The sequence below is a fragment of the Hyla sarda genome, chromosome 2 (assembly GCF_029499605.1).
Source record: "Hyla sarda isolate aHylSar1 chromosome 2, aHylSar1.hap1, whole genome shotgun sequence".
In the NCBI taxonomy this organism is placed as follows: Eukaryota; Metazoa; Chordata; class Amphibia; order Anura; family Hylidae; genus Hyla; species Hyla sarda.
This window is the reverse complement of record NC_079190.1, coordinates 119,768,711-119,788,829: the sequence shown is the minus strand read 5'-3', so window position 1 is coordinate 119,788,829 and position 20,119 is coordinate 119,768,711. Positions and strand designations below refer to the sequence as shown.

At 42.0% G+C, this 20,119-nt stretch overlaps 1 protein-coding gene across 7 annotated transcripts in view; it reads right to left on the bottom strand.

The window, feature by feature from the left end:
- ERICH6B (glutamate rich 6B) overlaps window positions 1–17,509 on the bottom strand; it is a 173,795-nt gene extending 156,286 nt beyond the window's left edge. For 2 of the 7 annotated variants that reach the window (XM_056555406.1, XM_056555412.1), the window contains exon 1: window positions 17,377–17,442. The gene's annotated coding sequence lies outside the window, so the exon portion shown is untranslated. Of the gene's footprint in view, window positions 1–9,037; window positions 9,059–17,376 lie in introns of those variants that run through there. The other 5 variants (XM_056555409.1, XM_056555407.1, XM_056555410.1 and 2 more) reach the window with 5 other exon arrangements.
- Between the last annotated feature and the right edge of the window lie 2,610 nt (window positions 17,510–20,119).

The window sequence follows — 20,119 nt, the reverse complement described above, 5'->3', positions numbered from 1 at the left end:
CAAAAATGGTCTGGACAAAATTATTGGCACCCTTGACTAAATATTTGGTTGCACACCCTTTGGAAAAAAATAACTGAAATCAGTCACTTCCTAAAACCCTCAATAAGCCTCTTACACCTCTCAGCCAGAATGTTGGACCACTCTTCCTTTGCAAACTGCTCCAGGTCTCTCTTATTGGAAGGGAGCCTTTTGCCAACAGCAATTTGAACATCTCTCCACAGGAGTTCAATGGGATTTATATCTGGACTCATTGCTGTCACTTCAGAACTTTCCAGCGCTTTGTTGCCATCCATTTCTGGGTGCGTTTTGACATATGTTTGGGGTCATTGTCCCTCTGAAAGACCCAAGATCTCAGATGCAAACCCAGCTTTCTGACACTGGGCTGTACAGTGTGACCCAAAATCCATTGGTAACCCTTAGATTTCATTATGCCTTGCACCCATTCAAGCCACCCAGTGCCAAAGGCAGCAAAACAACTTCAAAACATCATTCTTCTTCATTCATGTTCTTTTCTTAGTAGGCCTCATTCCATTTTCGGTAAACAGTAGAATGATGTGCTTTACCAAAAAGCTCCATCTTGGTCTCATCTGTCCACAAGACATTTTCCCAGAAGAATTTTGGCTTACTCAAGTTCATTTTAGCAAAATGTAGTCTTGCTTTTTTATGTCACTGTGTCAGCAGTGGGGTCCTCTTGGGTCTCCTGCCATAGCATTTAATTTAATTTAAATGTCGATGGATAGTTCGCACTGATGCTCCCTGAGCCTGCAGGACAGCTTGAATATCTTTGGAACTTGTTTGGGGCTGCTTATCCACCATCCGGACTATCCTGCGTGGACACCTTTCATCAATTTTTCTCTTCCGTCCACGCCCAGGGAGAATAGCTACAGTGCCATGGGTTGCAAACTTCTTGATAATGTTGTGCACTGTGGACAAAGGCAAATCTAGATCTCTGGAGATGGACTTGTAACCTTGAGATTGTTGATATTTTTCCCCAATTTTGGTTCTCAAGTCCTCAGACAGTTCTCTTCTCCTCTTTCTGTTGTCCGTGGTTAGTGTGGCACACACAGATACACAATGCAAAAACTAAGTGAACTTCTCTCTTTTTTATCTGCTTTCAGGTGTGATTTGTATATTGCTCACACTTCTTACTTGCCCCAGGAGTTTAAAGGAGCATCACATGCTTGAAACAATCTTATTTTTCCACAATTTTGAAAGGGTGCCAAAAATTTTGTCCAGCCCATTTTTGGAGTTTGGTGTGACATTATTTCCAATTTGCTTTTTTTCTCCCTTTGTTGGTTTAGTTCCAATACACACAAAGGGAATGAACATGTGTATAGCAAAACATGTGTTACTGCAATCCATTTCTGTGAGAAATACTTATTTTTCTTGAAAAATTTCAGGGATGGCAACATTTATGGCCATGACTGTGTATATGTATGTATATATATATATATATATATATATATATATATACATGTAGAGGAGAACAGCACAAGCAAGGTGTAAAACTAAGCGGGTGCAGGCGGTCTCACCCCGTTCCGGGGTCCAATATTCAGATGAAGGATAAAGGTGACCGCAGCACTCCAAAGTAGCAAAAGAAGTTAGCTTTATTCCAGGAAAATACACATGCTATGTTTCTGTGACCTCACAGCACCATTTTTAAGCAACAAGTAAGTGATTCCAGAGCCTTATAAATAAAGTGCAAAGTGCAAATACATTGTAAACATTGTCATAAGAGGACATCCATAGGTATCCATAAACAACATAGTTATACAGAAGTGATAATACAAGTATTATCACTGCTGTATAATTAGGCAGTGGACTTTTTGTTAAAAATTACACCTGATCTTTATTCTGTAGGTCCATACGATTACAAGGATATCCAATTTATGCAGGTTTAATTTTAGTTTACTACTTTTGATTACATTATTTTAAAAATGGAAAATGGGGGCGATTCAAACTTTTATTAGGGAAGGGGTTTGTTCACTTTCCTTTAATTTTTATTTTTTTACACTTTTTACTTTTTTTTTGTTTTCATACGGGGCTATAACATGCAATCTTGCACCTGCATACACTTTTAAATGCTAATCTTTGGCTCAGCATTCATCAGTGTTATGAGTGCTCTGTTGCTCCAGCCTGCCATGGCTGGCTGAGAGCCTCAGATCACCGATCGGATGGAGAGGAGGCAGGTAAGGGCTCTCCTGCTGTCCTCTCGGCTGATTGGGACATCGCGATTTCACCGCAATGGTCCCGATCAGCTCCGCAGAGCTGCCGGGACCATTTTTCTTTTTTTGACATTTCAGACGCCACGATCAACTTTGATCGCGGCGTCTAAAGGGTTAATACCGAGCAACAGGCCCATTCGGCAATGCCCGGCATTAACCCTGGGACCTGGCTGCTCATAGCAACCGGGACCTACTGGGTATGAACCGTGTTCAGCTCATGAGCACGCTTTAAACCCAGGTAACTGGACCAGGGTGTACAGGTATGCCTTTGATCCTTAGGTACCAGGATGCAAGGATGCACCTGTACACCCTTCATCCTTAACAGGTTAAGGTCAGGCTTCTTCCACCGGTCCTGTCAACTTTCAGGGCCCAGAATTTTCCCACATGTTGTGCTGCTTGATGGGATTGTAAGGGAATAGAGCTATGTCCTTAAGTGGTTTTTAAGGGCTTAATATTTCAAGTGTCAGCATACCATGCTTCCGAACAATGCTGATAATGATTTTATACTTAAGAGCCCTCTGTCCAATGTAATACATTTTCCTTACATGTATGCAGCCACTTAAAATACAGGTAGATAAGAGCTACTCCCGAATTCAGTCATAATATGGGAGATCCTGCAAACTCTAAATGTCTTCATTATAATTTCAAATGTAAATGAGTCAGAGGCGCGGGAGATACTTATAATTGAGGCATTTCTCATGAGATCGTCTCTAACTTTGGCTGTTATAAATGAAATGTGATAAATTAAACTGATTGATGAATAAATGCCAATATAGAAGAATCCTGGGAGACAATTATAATTGAGAGTATGGAAATATGACAGATCCCCAGAAGATGTTACATGGTGGATCGAAGAAGGCTATGGAAATGAGTTCGATAAAATACATTTCACGTCATCTTTTTTAATCAGCAGCCATATGAATACAAGAAGATCTGTACATAATGATTAAAACCTAGGGATATACGTAATGGATTGTAATATCATACAGGCTGCTCAATATTTTTCCTCATGACCATGTTCCTTCTTGCATCAGTAAACTCTTTTAATTCTCTGTTGCTATCAAAGTTGTCATGTTTGTTGACATCAGCAGAACTACCTTAATTTATCAAAGTGCAGGTCACATTTAGGGCAGGCCCCTTTGAAAGCAAAAAAATATGTATTTTTTTCTTTACATGAATATCGTCTTTGGGTTTTTTCTTTCTGTGGTAATGATGACAACTGCATTGCTTTTGTTAAAGGCATAACATGTGTGAACCTAGCCTTATAGCTTAGGGAGATTTGTTAATGATGCATAAGAATTCTGTTTCAAATTGCAGCTGGGGTGCACGCTGTGCGCCCAATTTATTGTCTAGAAAAGGGGGTATGGAGTTATAAAATACACCATATTTATTCAATTTGGTGCTAGAAATTGGTGTAAAGTAAGCCAGCTGACAGGTAGCAAAAGGAAGAAAAAAAGGTGTTGTTACATTTCTAGCAACATGCAACAAATTTATCACACGGTATTAGGAACATACCTCCATGCTGTGGAGCAGCGCCAAGTGGCAGTGCCCTGATGCTACTATAATGATCAGCTCTTCTCAACACAGAGCTGCCCATGACAATGAAGTCAAGGCAGGTGGAACAATCAGGTGCAGAGCAGGTGTTTCACTCCTCCTGATTGGTGGGACACTTAAACTGGTCACACACGCCTGGGATTGTGGTTCCTATGCCTTATAAGCATTTTTCCTGTTAATTGTACTGTTTGTTGGACCTGACCTCTTGCTAGTTCCCTGACTTTGCCTTCTGTCTACTGATTTGGACCTGAACCTGTCTCACCTGGTTTGACCCCTTTTTATCATTCTTCTTGGCCTCGATTCTGATTCTGTGTTGCTTTGGCCTCCTGGTTCTGAGCCTTTTGCCCGTTTACTGGTTTTCCCTCTATGTGTACTAACTCTGTCTTTGGCAAGACTTTTTGGTTTGACCTGGCCTGTCTGACCCTCCCGTAACACCCATGCACTTAGTGAGTATAGGGCGGATTTTCGAAGAAAGTAGGGACAGTGGTTTGGTTGAGTTTAGGGCTGCACCATTTCCTACTAACTGTGACACATGGTGCCTTGTGTTCTGTCTGTGTCATCTAGATTAATGTCTATTAAGGACTTTTTCTCCCCTGAAAGAGTATGTTCACACGGCAAGACGTCCATGCACAATTTTGATGGAATATTCCACCCAGACATTTTGCTGCAGCAGAGTCCCATTGATTTCATTTGGGTTCATTTGGATTCTGCAAAAAAACAGACTTGTCTATTCTGCGAATTTCGCTTGGAAATGCACTGCTGTCTATGCAATGGTGAAGAACTCGGCCTAATGGTAAATTCAGTGTAGAAAAGGACGGCACCAGGGTATAGTGCGCTGTGCTTGTGGTTCATAAAAATCCAATGGAATGAAAAGAAATCCCGGCACCAGCGGCTTTGATGCAGCCTTTGGCTGTCCGGGCATGCTGGGAGTTGTAGTTTTGCAACAGCTGGAGACACCCTGGTTGGGAAACACTGGTATAAGCCAACAGAAAAAACTGGAACATAGAAACCATAATACAATGGCATTCATGGGGCCCTTTTGTCAGCCATAATACAGGAATATTAGAAATGGTTTCATTGTAATGCAAGCTTGGTTCAGTAGATGGTAATTCGGTCTTAGCGCATAGTTTAGGAAGGAACAGACCGAGCTGCCATCAGAGCTGCATATTGTGCATTTTCCTAATTATTGAAGCATACTAGAAATGTGCTGAGTTCAGCTTTTACTGTTTTGCAATATTTTTACAAGCAGTTTCTTGTCTTAGACATAAATGAATGTTATCAGAGGTGCTGAAGAATGACATCTGCTGAGCAAGTGACTATTAATTACAAGTATACAATGCAAAAAACACTGGCTAAACAGCATGACTCCTTACAAGACTACAACTGCTCCATATTAAAAGATCACCCAAAAAAATATTTACAACTCTAAATATTCATTTCACGTGTTACAGGCGTTTCACACCAGAAACAAAGCGTAACATGCATTTCAACATTATGTTTGTTTTACCACTGCTCTACATTATTTCTTTTAAAATAGTGAGAAAATATCCTTAAAGGGGTTGTTGCTTTTGGACAATATTTTTTTTATGGATCCCTTGACTATAAACGAATCATAATGTGTTCCATAGTTGGGACCTCCAGAGATTTGCTGTGATTAGTGAACAATTTCCCTGCTGTATTACAGGAGGGTAAATCTGTAGGTATATCACTTTAAGAAGATGTATATTTGTATTTATTTGTTTACTTATTTATATTTATTTATTTATTTTGTGTGCCCCTGATCTTTTTAGATCCTAGTAAGGCCCCTGCAAAAATTGTGAGTACAGTCATTGGTATATAAGCAAATTTAATGTGCCACACTATTAGTAGAATAAATCGTATTATAGGAAGCCAGGCTTAGCGTTACACATACTGTACAAAATACAGTAGGGCACAGAGAGTCAAGTCTTTGGTGACCATGGCCAACTCATTTTGTTGACATCAATTATTCTTACTTGCCCCAGTTTTTGGAAGCCATTGGGGAGTGTTATCAAAACCTGTGCAATAGGGAAAAGTTGACTAGTTGCCCATAGCAATCAATCAGCTTGCTTCTTCTATGGCCTTTTAAACATTAACCCCTTAAGGACCAAGCATTCTTCCGTTTTTTTGCATTTTCGTTTTTTCCTCCTCACCTTTTAAAAATCATAAGCCTTTCAATTTTACTCCTACAAATCCATATGATGGCTTGTTTTTTGCGTGACCAATTGTACTTTGTAATGAAGCCTCTCATTTTACCCTAAAATGTATGGCGAACCCCCACATTTTTTTTTTGGGGAGGAAATTTAAATGAAAACCACAATTTTGCACATTTTGGAGGGTTTCATTTTCACACTGTACACTTTACGGTAAAAATTACATGTGTTCTTTATTCTGTGGGTCAATACGATTAAAATGAAACCCATGGCTAGACACTTTTATATTTTTGTACAGCTTAAAAAAAAATCTAAAACTTTTAGTACAAAATCAGTAATCTAAAATTGCCCTATTTTGACCACCTATAACTTTTTCATTTTTCCATATATTGGGCGGTATGAGGGCTCATTGTTTGCACCATTATCTGTATTTTTTTTTTATCAATACCACATTTGCTTATATAAAACTTTTAGAACTTTTTTTTTTTAAATTTTTTCCAATGTGACAAAAAAGCAGCATTTTTGGACTTTTTTTTTTACGTTTACGCCATTCACCGTACAGAATCATTAACATTATATTTTGATATTTCGGACATTTATGCATGCGGCGATACTAAATATGTTTATAAAAAATAAAATAAGCTTTTTTGGGGGAAATGGGAAAAACTGACAATTTTCATTTTTATTGGGGGAGGGGATTTTTCACTTTTTTTTTTACGTTTTATTTTTACATTTTTCAACTTTTATTTTACACTTTTTATGTCCCCATAGGGGACTATCTATAGCAATCCTTTGATTGCTAATACTGTTCAGTGCTATGCATAGGACATAGCACTGATCAGTATTATCGGTGATCTTCTGCTCTGGTCTGCACGATCTCAGACCAGAACAGAAGACCCCGGGAGACGGACGAAGGCAGGTGAGGGGACCTACGGCCGCCATGCTGGATGATCAGATCGCCGCGGCAGCGCTGCGGGCGATCCGATCATCCATTCAAAGTACCTCACTGCTGCAGATGCCGTGATCTGTCTTGATCACGGCATCTGAGGGGTTAATGGCAGACATCCGCGCGATCGTGGATGTCGGCCATTACTGGCAAGTCCCTGGCTGCTCTGATGCTCGCGGTCATACACAGAACGTAAATGTACGTCCAGGTGCGCGAAGTACCGCCAAACCAGGATGTACATTTACGTCCGTGGTCGTTAAGGGGTTAAGCTGGCTGTGTCCTTAAAGGGGTACTCCATCCCTAGACATCTCATCCTCCATCCAAAGGTCTCCGAGCGTGGAGTGACCACAGCCATCATGCTCCCTCCCATAGACATCAATGGAGGGGGCGTGGTGTGATGTCACAACCATGGCTGCCTGAAGCTGGGATTGTGAACATAAATGTTCAGAACACTGGAGTGTCAACCAGTAAATGACGGAGGGTCCCAGCGGCCGGACCTCCCTGTGATCAGACACCTTATCACCTATCCCTTGGATAGGGGATAAAATGTTTAGAGGCGGAGTACCCCTTTAAGGCCCAAATGGACTGTGTCCTTACTAGGTTAATAACTCCATAGGCTCCTAATAACAAGGCAATTTGGTGCTTGTTTACCTCTATACCTTTTTATTGTAGAAGGGAATTTTAGATGGTGGGCTATAACCTTTCCTTCTAGAATTTGGTAATGTGGTTCCAGTTGAAAGAGGGGAGAAAGGAAACTGAGATGGACTTCTTCTTGATGTACATTCTTGAAGGTGACATGGCACTTATGTGATAAGATTGAAAATACACACACACACACACACACACACACACACACATATGGAGTGTTTAAAGGGTTAAACTCTGGTAAAAAAAATTCTTTCAAATCAACTGGTGCCAGAAAGTAAAAAAGATTTGTAAATCACTTCTCTTAAAAAATCTTAACCCTTCCAGTACTTATCAGCTGCTGTATACTACATAGAAAGTGTTTTTATGTAGTCTGACAACAGTGCTCTCTGCTGCCACCTCTTTCAATGCCAGGAACTGTTCCGTTCCTAACACAGACAGAGGTGGCAGCAGAGAGCACTGTTGTCAGACTGAAAAAAATACACAACTTTCTCTGTAGTATACAGCAGCTGATAAGTACTGGAAAGCTAAAGATTTTTTAAATAAAAGTTATTTTCTGGCACCAGTTGATTTGAAAACATGTTTTTCAGCGTTTTTCAGAGTACTGCTTTAAAGGGGTATTCCAAGCAAAAACTTTTTTTTATATATGAACTGGCTCCGGAAAGTTAAACAGATTTGTAAATTACTTCTATTAAAAAATCTTAATCCTTCTAATAGTTATTAGCTTCTGAAGTTTTCTGTCTAACTGCTCAATGATGATGTCACGTCCCGGGAGCTGTGCATGATGGGAGAATATCCCTTGCATGATGGGAGAATATCCCCATAGGAGCTGGACAGCTCCCGGGACGTGAGTCATCAGAAAGCAGTTAGACAGAAAACAGCAACTCAACTTCAGAAGCTAATAACTATTGGAAGGATTAAGATTTTTTAATAGAAGTAATTTACAAATCTGTTTAACTTTCCGAAGCCAGTTGATATATATGAAAAAGTTTTTGCCTGGAATACCCCTTTAACCTGTTGGGGACGAAGGGCGTATGCATACGTCCTGGTACTTAAGGACGAAGGGCGTATCCATACGCCTGTGGGAATTTTGGTCCCCGCCACGCAGCGGGCGGGGACCGGGCTTGGGTGACTGCTGATATCTATCAGCAAGCACCCCGTGCAAATGCCCAGGGGGGTTATTAGACCACCCCATGTCGGCGATCGGCGCAAATCGCAAGTGAATTCACACTTGCGATTTGCGCCGATTCCGGGTCATTACGGGTCTATGGTGACCCAGTGACCCGGTGACCCGGAATAGAAGGGGGATCGCGCTTGTCTACGACAACTACGATCTCCATAAAGCGATAGGAGTGATGTGGCACGGTCTAGACGCAACCACCAATAGCAGATCAGGGGCGGAGGGGTTTACTTTCGTTTTCCCCGTCCTGCCCACCCACAATAGGTGGGGCAGGATGGGGAAAATAACGGGGACCGAACCCCGAAGGTCCACTTACCCCTCCAGAGGCTGCGGGCGACGGGGATCGGTGGGCGGCGACGGAGATCGGTGCGTGCGGCAGAAGAGGACGGCTCCCTGGATCCTACGGAAGCCGGTAAGTTGCATAGCAACATCTGAAGGGCTACAGTCTGAGACTGTAGCCCTCCAGATGTTGCAAAACTACAACTCCCAGCATGCCCAGACAGCTGTTTGCTGTTTGGGCATGCTGGAATATGTAGTTTTGCAACAGCTGGAGGGCTGCAGTTTGAGACCACTATATAGTGGTCTCTAAACTGTATCCCTCCAGATCTTGCAAAACTACAACTCCTAGCATGCTCAAACAGCTCTTTGCTGTCTGGACATGCTGGGATTTGTAGTTTTGCAACATCTGAAGGGTCACAGTTTGGAAATCCCTGGGCAGTGGTCTATAAACTGTAGCCCTCCAGATGTTGCAAAACTGCAAATCCCAGCATGCTGAAACAGAAAACAGCTGTCTCGGCATGCTGGGAGTTGTAGTTGCGTAACCTCCAGCTGTTGCATAACTACATCTCCCAGCATGCCCTTTGGCGATCAGTACATGCTGGTAGTTGTAGTTTTGCAACAGCTGGAGGCACACTGGTTGTAAAATACTATTAGGTAACAGAACCTAACTAAAGGTTTTCCAACCAGTGTGCCTCCAGCTGTTGCAAAAGTACAACTCCCAGCATGCACGGTATGTCAGTACATGCTGGGAGTTGTAGTTTTGAAACAGCTGGAGGCACACTGGTTGGAAAATACTGTTAGGTAACAGAACCTAACTAAAGGTTTTCCAACCAGTGTGCCTCCAGCTGTTGCAAAAGTACAACTCCCAGTATGCACTGTCAGTGCATGCTGGGAGTTGTGGTTTTGAAACAGCTGTAGGTTTGTCCCCCCATGTGAACGTACAGGGTACATTCCCACGGGCAAGTTTACAGTAAGTTTCCTGCTCCAAGTTTGGTCAAATTTTTTGCCGCATCGCAAACTCCTAGCGGGAAACTCACCGTAACACGCCAGTGCGAATGTACCCTTAAAACACTACACTACACTACACTAACACATAATAAAGAGTAAAACACTACATATACACCCCCTTACACTGTCCCCCCCAATAAAAATGAAAAACATATTGTATGGCAGGGTTTCCAAAACGGAGCCTCCAGCTGTTGCAAAACAACAACTCCCAGCATTTCTGGACAGCCACTGACTGTCCAGGCATTCTAGGAGTTAAGCAACAGCTGGAGGCACCCTGTTTGGGAATCACTGGCGTAGAATACCCCTATGTCCACTCCTATCCAATTCCTAATTTAGTCCTCAAATGCGCATGGCGCTCTCTCACTTCAGAGCCCTGTCGTATTTCATGGAAACAGTTTAGGGCCACATATGGGGTATTTCCGTAATCGGGAGAAATTGCACTACAAATTTTGGAGGGCTTTTTCTCCTTTTACCCCTTATGAAAAGGAAAAGTTGGGGGTTACACCAGCCTGTTAGTGTAAAAAAAAAATGCTTACACTAAACATTCTGGTGTTGCCCCATACTTTTTATTTTCACAAGCAGTAAAAGGGAAAAAAAGCCCCCCAAAATTAGTAATGCAATTTCTCCTGAGTACGGAATTACCCCATATGTGGGCGTAAAACGCTCTGCGGGTGCACAACAAGGCTCAGGAGTGAGAGCGCACCATGTATATTTGAGGCCTAAATTAGTGATTTGCACAGGGGTGGCTGATTTTACAGTGGTTCTGACATAAACGCAAAAACATAAATAGCCACATGTGACCCCATTTTGGAAACTACACCCCCCACGGAACATAACAAGGGGTATAGTGAGCATTTACACCCCATAGGTGTTTGACGAATTTTCATTAAAGTTGGATGGGAAAATGAAAAAAAAAATATTTTCACTAAAATGCTGGTGTTACCCTTAATTTTTCATTTTCACAAGGGAAAATAGGAAAAAAAGCCCCCCAAAATTTGTAACCCCATTTCTTCTGAGTAAGAACATACCCCATATTTGGATGTAAAGTGCTCGGCGGGCGCACTACAATGCTCAGAAGAGAAGGAGCGCCATTGGGATTTTGAAGAGAAAATGTGTCCGGAATTGAAGGCCACATGAGTTTACAAAGCCCCCATAGTGCCAGAACAATGGACCCCCCCACATGTGACCCCATTTTGGAAACTACACCCCTCATGTAATGTAATAAGGTGTACAGTGAGCATTTACGCCCCACATGTGTCTGACAGATTTTTGGAACAGTGGTCCGTGAAAATGAAAAATTTTATTTTTCATTTGCAGAGTCCACTGTTCCAAAGATCTGTTAAACGCCAGTGGGATGTAAATACTCACTGCACCCCTTATTAAATTCTGTGAGGGGTGTAGTTTCCAAAATGGGGTCACATGTGGGGGGTCCACTGTTCTGGCACCACAGGGGGCTTTGTAAACGCACATGGCCCCTGACTACCATTCAAAATGAATTCTCTTTCCAAAAGCTCAATGGCTCTCCTCCTCTTCTGAGCATTGTATTTCGCCTGCAGAGCATTTTACGTCATAACATGGGGTATTTCCATACTCAGAAGAGAAGGGGTTACAAATTTTGGGGGGCATTCTGTCCCATAACCCTTTGTAAAAATGGTAAATTTGGGGAAGAAACTGCACTTTAGTGAAAACATTTTTTTTTATTTACACATCCGATTTTAACGAAAAGTCGTCAAACACCTGCGTTATGTTAAGGCTTACTGGACCCCTTGTTACGTGCCTTGAGGGGTGTAGTTTCCAAAATAGTATGCCATGTGGGGTTTTCTGCTGTTCTGGCACCATAGGGGCTTCCTAAATGTGACATGCCTCCCAAAAACCATTTCAGCAAAATTCACTCTCCAAAATCCCATTGTTGCTCCTTCCCTTCTGAGCCCTCTACTGCGCCCGCCGAACACTTGACATACACATATGAGGTATTTCCTTACTCGAGAGAAATTGGGTTACAAATTTTTGGAGGCTTTTTCTCCTATTACCACTTGTAAAAATTCAAAAACTGGGTCTACAAGAACATGCAAGTGTAAAAAATGAAGATTTTGAATTTTCTCCTTCACTTTGCTGCTATTCCTGTGAAACACCTAAAGGGTTAACAAACTTACTGAATGTCATTTTGGATACTTTGAGGGGTGCAGTTTTTATAATTGGGTCATTTGTGGGGTATTTCTAATAGGAAGGCCCTTCAAATCCACTTCAAACCTGAACTGGTCCCTGAAAAATTTCGATTTTGAAAATTTTGTGAAAAATTGGAAAATTGCTGCTGAACTTTGAAGCCCTCTGATGTCTTCCAAAAGTAAAAACATCTCAACTTTATGATGCAAATATAAAGTAGACATATTGTATTTGTGAATCAATATATAATTTATTTGGAATGTCTATTTTCCTTACAAGCAGAGAGCTTCAAAGTAAGGAAAATGCAAAATTTTCAAATTTTTCATAAAATTTGGGAATTTTTCACCAAGAAATGATGCAAGTATCGACAAAAATTTACCACTACCATAAAGAAGAATATGTCACAAAAAAACAATCTCGGAATCAAATTTACAAGTAAAAGCATGCCAGAGTTATTAATGCTTAAAGTGACTGTGGTCAGATTTGCAAAAAATGCTCCCTTCCTTAGGGTTATAATGGGCTCCGTTCCCAAGGGTTTGCAGTCTGGGTGTAGTGTTTGATTTTGTTTTTGAGTTTTGTTTGTTTTAAGCCAGAAGTGACTCTAAAAGAAAGGAGAAGTATATTTCCTATTCTTATAAATCTATTCTTAACTTTTACTAAAAAAAAAAAAATGGCCACAAAAACTACCATGAAAACAGTATGAGTGATTCCAGCCTTCAGTAATAGACTTTACAATTGCTTTATTGCCTTTGTTGTAAGCTTTGGATTTAATACCTTTCTAATACTCTCCAGTTCTTAAATAACACCTACACATTGTGGAACAGATCAGAATCTTGGGTTTTATCAAGCAATGTAGCATTGTAATACATTGGGAACATCATAAATACTGCAGAGGGCTATTTAAAAGCACACTTGGCATACTGTTCCTTCCTCAGTCCTATTTGTCCATGTTCCCATTCATATAGTATTTGTTTCTTTTGTGTTTCTTTTAATCCTGGAGGATTTGTAAGAAGCATTGCTCGCTGTGATTAACCCTTAGTTATGTATATGCTAGATTACATTGCTCAATAGGACAAGCTTCACATAATAGAAGTGAGGATTTTCTGTACTGTGTAGAGTACAAGGTTTTAGAATTAGTAGGGAGAACACAAGCTGCAAAATGCCAGACTGATCTTAGATTACTTAATGCAGTCTTTCCCAACCAGTGTGCCTCCAGCTGTTGAAAAACTACAACTCCCAGCATGCCCGGACAGCCGAAGGCTGTCCGGGCATGCTGGGAGTTGTAATTTTGCAACAGCTGGAGGCACACTGGTTGGGAAAGACTTAAAGGGTACCTCTCATCAAATAAACTTTTGATATATTTTAGATTAATGAATGTTGAATAACTTTCCAATAGCATGTTAATGAAAAATATGCTTCTTTCTATTGTAGTTTTCCCGATCAGTCCTGTCAGCAAGCATTTCTGACTCATGCTGGAGTCCTAAACACTCAGAGCTGCCAGCCTGCTTTGTTCACAGCCAAACAGGCTGTGAACAAAGCAGGCTGGCAGCTCTGAGTGATCTCCTTTGTGAACAAAGCAGAATGGCAGCTCGTAGTGTTTAGGACTCCAGCATGAGTCTGAAATGCTTGCTGCCAGGACTGGTAGGGAGACCCCTAGTGGTCATTTCTTCAAAGTGGAAAATTAAATAGAAAGAAGCATATTTTTTAATAACATGCAATTGTAAAGTTATTCTGCATACATTAATCTATAATATATCAAAAGTTTTTTTTTGATGAGAGGTACCCTTTAACGTACACATCTTATTAATGCAAAAATACTGGAAGACGCTGGAAGACCGGACTTCTAAGCATTAGTATGGTTCATCAATTATTTATTTAACTTTTAACCTATTCCCGTCAAACCATCAACATGTGAGATGTATAAGGCTGGAATTCCACTTGTATTTTTTTTGGTAAAGACGCCAAGAAAAACGCCAATTCTGCCGCATGGCGTTTTTTCGGCCAAAAAAATGCTGTGGCCAGATGTTAGCTGTAAATCAATGAGAAATGGCTAAATTCTTTTTCCACTTGGCATTTTTCAGTTTGGCATTTTTTTTAAATCCTTTTGGCGTTTTTTCACTCTTTTTTGGCATTTTTCAGCATGTTAAGCCTAATGCGTTTTTCCCCCCTGAAATTGTGGCGTTTTTCTCCTATAGAAGTCTATGGGAATAAAAAAAAAAACTTAAAGAAAAACGCCATGTGGGTTTTAAGTTTGGCGTTTTTGCAGGCGGTTTTTATTCTTTTTTGGACTGAAATTTCGTAGGGTACCATTAAAAAAGATAATAATAATAAAAAAGATACATTAGTGATGGAATAAATTGTATTTAACGAAATGTATCTTTTTTATAACAACATTTTTATTAATTTATAAACAGGGATCAATTTATGTGTGTGGACAGGGACCTAAAAATGTAGGCAACAATAATAAAAATGTATTGTTCCACAATAGAGTAACAGAAAAGATATCCGGCACTGTTATGATTCCTTCCTAAAATGTGAGCATGTGCTGCTGACTAAATGCTATAAGTCCAAAGATCAATGCAGGTGGTGCTTCACGCTGAGACAAGGCAAGTAAACAACTGAACACATAAGAAAAAGAATTGCCCCCGTAACATCTCAGCCTCCCCGTTCTCCCACCGCCTGACCGCGATGCTAAATGCCTGATCTTCTGGAACTAGTGAGCTGCTCCGCAATTCTTTTTCTTATGTGTTCAATAAAAATTTTCACTTCTTTTCTTTTTTTTTTAGGTGGTACTACTACTCCCAGCATGGAACACACACTGTTCCATGATGGGAGTAGTAGAACCTGTACTAATTGACAGATAGCCCTAGGTCCATTGCGATCCTCCTTTATAATGTATAGATGTGGCCGGACGCTCTTTTATGGTCCCCTGCACTGCCGTATATATACACCTATTCACATTTCCCGCAGAGAGCTGTGATTGGCCAGATGGTTCCAGCCAATCACAACTCTCTGGGGGAAATATGAATAGGTGTATATATACATCAGTGCAGGGGACCATAGAAGAGCGGCCGGCCGCATCTATACATTATACAGGAGGATCACAGCGGGTGTCAGGAGCGACATCCACTGTGATCTTTCCCTAACTGCTGGTACTACAGCTCCCAACATGGAGCAGAGTGTGCTCCTTGAAAGGAGTAGTAGTAACTGCAGTTAAGGACAGATCACAGATGGTGTCACTCCTGACACCCGATGCGATCGTCCTATCCATTGCAGAAATTTGGGGCGGCTTTCTCCTGCACTCCGCATCTTTGCTCTGTACTCCGGAAAGTGATGTGAATAGAACATCACTCATTCATATTTCCCACTGAGAGCTGTGATTGGCTGCAACCATCCGGCCAATCCCCACTCTGGGCAGAAAATATGAATGAATGATTCATCCACATCAATGGCCGGAGTACAGAGCAGAGATGCGAGTGCTGTATAGAGCCGCTCCACATTTCTGCTATATTATGGACGATCCCATTGGGTTTCAGGACGATCGCGAAATCTGAGTACACTGCGCATGCTTGCAGCAACTCGCAGGCCCCTGTGTGGCTGCTCTAAACGGCGCATTGCTGCTGCGAGCAGGCCAGGGGGTGGGGCGAGGCAACAGCTGAAGGCACACTATGGGTTGGGTCACTGGCAAATCCGCAGCGTAAAATACGCTGTGGATCCGTTACGCGTGACTCTACCCTAAGGGTACGTTCACAAGTGTGTATTTTGCTGCAGATTTTCCACAGTGGATTTTGCCATGTATTGATTCAATGGGAAGAAAAATCAGCTGCAGCAACATACGTAGCAAAATATGCATGTGTGAATGTACCCTTAGGGCTCGTTCACACAAGCGGATTTATTTGCGGGTTTCCCGCTGTGTATTTGAAAAGGGGCGGGTTCCTCACGGCTGTCCGCAGCAGATTTTCCACTCCGGAATTTCCGCTGCGAAAAATCCACCGTAGACCCTATTGACTTCAATGGGGCTTACGGCGGATTTTCTGCAGTGGAAATTCCGCAGCAGAAAATCTGCTGCGGACAGCCGCAAAGAACCCGCCCCTTTTCAAATCTGCTGCGGACAGCTGCTGAGAGCCTGCCCCTATCAAATATGCAGCAGGAAACCCCAAACAAATCCGTTCGTGTTCACACGGGCGTATTTCCTGCGCATTTTCTGCATCCTATTTACTGCAGAAGATCCACTGCGGATTTTTCTACCATTGACTTCAATGGGTCTGAAGAAAATCTGCAATAGTGGCAGATTTGCGTATTTTCCGCAGACCCATTTAAGTCAATGGTAGCAAAATACACTGCAGATTTTCTGCTGCAAATATACTGCGGAAAATCAGCGCAAAATACGCTAGTGTGAACATACCCTTAGGATGGTTTCACACAAGCAGCATTTGGACACATTTTTGTGTTCATATTAATGCTGCAGGTCGCGGCCTCACTGTGGTCTGATATCCTAGTCCAGTAATGGGGAAACACTATCCTAGTCAGTTCAGGTCATCAGACCTTCAGTACTTGTAGCCATGATACAGAACTGTGAGGAACTCTAAGAAAAGAAAAATACAGTAAGGCAGGATTTACATTATGGTTCTTCTGAGGGTGGCTTGTGCTAACAGAATTAGTTGGCGCTAGGACCACACCCCCATAGATGGCATTATATTCCATATGCATTCTGCCAAAAGAATGAGCAACATCATTCTTCTCAGCGGTGGAAGCGTCGCTGCTTAAATTTCGTAATGCAAACGGAATCCTATTGAAAGCAATGGGATTCTGCTGCACTGGAATGTCACAAAGGAATATCAACTCGGAAAATTTGCTCCACATACACCTATAGCTCCTGTTTTGTGGAAGCGTACAACTAGGAGATTATACAGAGCCATGACACGTCTGTGTGCATGCTGCCTTTTACTACTTCTCCACTGCCCCAAATTGTATTGTATTCCGAAAAGATGGGCTTTCATCCATATGCTGCATGGATTCATGATGATGAGAACTTGTCCCTACAATATAATATCTACATGATCTAAGACATGAAATGCCAGTTCTTTGTGATCCTATAAGGAAAATAAATGTCCCCAAAGTCTTGTAAATAACCAGATTAGTCTACAAGTCTTCTGATCTAATCCACAGTAATTGAATAGAAACAGCAAATCCCTTTCACCTAACCTGATAGCCGCAGTGCTCCTGGTCACCTCTCCCTTCCTTTGCTTGTAGTAGTTTCCTTTAGTCTTATTATCCTAGTCTGTTCTCGCCTCGCAACTAGTGTTGTGTGTTCTGTCCCTATGGCAACCAAGTCACTCTCCCATATTGCTGAGTGTTCTGTGGCGGAGCTGTCCGTCCTGTCTGTCTAGCAGAAACACCACAGAACTCTTTTATCTATTCTGCTCCTCCGTTTGCTTTTTTGCACTAAAAGAATATCCAGCCGATCAGGTATATCACATATATAGGATGAGACGTGTAGAAAGGCTGTAATAGTCGCTTTGTATTGTACTATATAAAGTTGCAGATATACATGTCAGGGAATCTGGTTCTTCTTTGTTTAAAGGTGTACTCCACCTCTAGACATCTTATACCCTATCCAAAGGACCCCCGTAATCTCAGCTGCGGCACCCCAGACATCTGGTGCACGGAGTGAACTTCGCTCTGAGCCGGATGACTGGCGATGCAGGGCAGAGGATTGTGGGGGGCGCATTGAGGGGGTGCAACTGTAAGGTCACGAGCGTGGCCGTGACATCATGAGCCTCTGGCGTTGCACCCGACTCTCTAAATGAATGCCGATGCAGCAGGGAGATCGCGGGGGTCCCCAGTGGCAGGACCGACACGATCAGACATCTTATCTCCTATTCTTTGTATAGGGGATAAGATGTCTAGGGGTGGAGTACCCCTTTAAGTATTAGGACACTTGTGATTAAAGAGCTACATTGTAAGGTCATGTTCACACACAGCTTTTGGTCCCATCTATTGCGAAAATGTTGGGGGGCTTCTATTTCTGCACAGTGCTTTTTCAGTAAAAATGACACTTTATTTTTATTCTGTAGGTCCATGTGATTACAACAATACCCGAGTTATTTATGCTTTGTTTTATTTCACTACTTTTTATAACTTTTTATGCAAAAATTTGTATGCTTAAATTTGTACTCTATAAATTTCTAACCCCTATAACTGTTTCATTTTTCTTTATATGCAGCTGTATGAGGGCTGTGGTCTATAGATTTTATTGATACTATTTTTGTTTTGATAGGACTGTTTGTTCGCTTTTTATTAATTTTTGTTAGCTTTCTATTCATTTTTTTCCGGTATATGAAGTGACGCAATTCTGGACTTTTTTTTTCACATTTAAGCCATTGACCATGCACTCTAATTTACATTATATTTTAAAGGAGTACTCAGGTGTAGGACAATTTATCTCCAATTCAAAGTATAGGAGATAAGTGTCATATTGCTGGGGGGGTGGGAGGTTTTGGTTGTTAGCTTCCAACTGCTAGGAGCCCCCATGATCTCCTGCTCGACACTCAGCTCTCCTCATGCACAGAGTTATCTCTGTGCTTTATAGAACAGGAGCTGGTACAGGGCATCCTTAGGCTTCGTTTCCCCTTGGTTTATTTCTGGCAGTTTTTGGATATCTGCCACTGCCGTTTTTGAGCCAAAGCCAGAAGTGTATTCAAAAGGAATAGGAAATATAAAGGAAGGACTTACACTTCTCTTCCCTTATCACCTTAAGGACCACGGGCATATGGGTACGCCCTTGCTCGCTGGTGCTTAAGGACCAAGGGCATACCTGTACCGGGGTATCAGCAGGCACCCCGTGCAAATGCCCTAGGGGATCTCAGAGATCCCCCCCATGTCGGCGATCGCCGCAAACCGCAGGTGAATTCCCACCGGCGATTTGCGGCGATTCTGGGTCATACGGCTCTCCTGTGACATGGAAAATAAAGGGGATTGGGGTTGTCCAAGACACCCACGATCCCCCTGAAGGGATAGGATTGAGGTGGCAGGGGTGCCACCCCTCCTATCCCTGCTATTGGTCATCTAGAAGCGACGACCAGTAGCAAATCGGGGGGCGGGGGGGGGGGGTTAACGTTCGGTTCCCCCGCTCTGCCCACCCACTGTAGTCCGATGGTGAGAGGCGCTGAAGGTCCACTTACCATCGGCAGTGGGCGACGATCGACGGCAACAGTGGGGTAACTTTTATTAAGGAGATACCAATGTCTCCTAATCACATTATCTATCTTGTACGATAGGGGATGGTAATTTCTCACAAACGGGATTCGGGGACCTCGTACCTCTAGATTCCTTACTTTTGGGGCTCTCGCCGCCTCCAATACTAGTTTAGGGTAACCCCGTTCGTGGAATTTACCATCCAGTTCTTTTAGTCTCACCTCCCTAACCTGAGGATCGGACACAATTCGCTCTATTCTTTGCCTCTGTGCCCGTGGAATAGCCATTTTTACTGATCTAGGGTGGGAACTAGGGAAGTGCAGTAAGCTGTTGCAATCTATCTCCTTTCTGTAAAGGTCGGTTACCAAACCACCCCTCTGATCTTTTTGCACCCGTGTATCCAAAAAGCTAACCTGCTGTTGGTTACATGCCAATGTAAATTTTAATTCAGGTCTGACCAAATTCAGGTGATCCAGGAAGTCATATAATGTGCTTAGTGGCCCCTCCCATATGCAAAAAATGTCATCGATAAATCTTTTCCAAATTTTAAAATGTCTCAAGAAAAATTCATGCTGATCAACATAATGTTCTTCAAAATACGACATATATCCATTTGCATATGGGGGGGCCACATTTGCCCCCATCGCCGATACTTGGCACTGTAAAAAGAAATCATCCTCAAACAAGAAATAATTCTCGTATAGCACAAGATGTAACAAACCAAGAAAGAAGTTTTTCTGATCCACTGTAT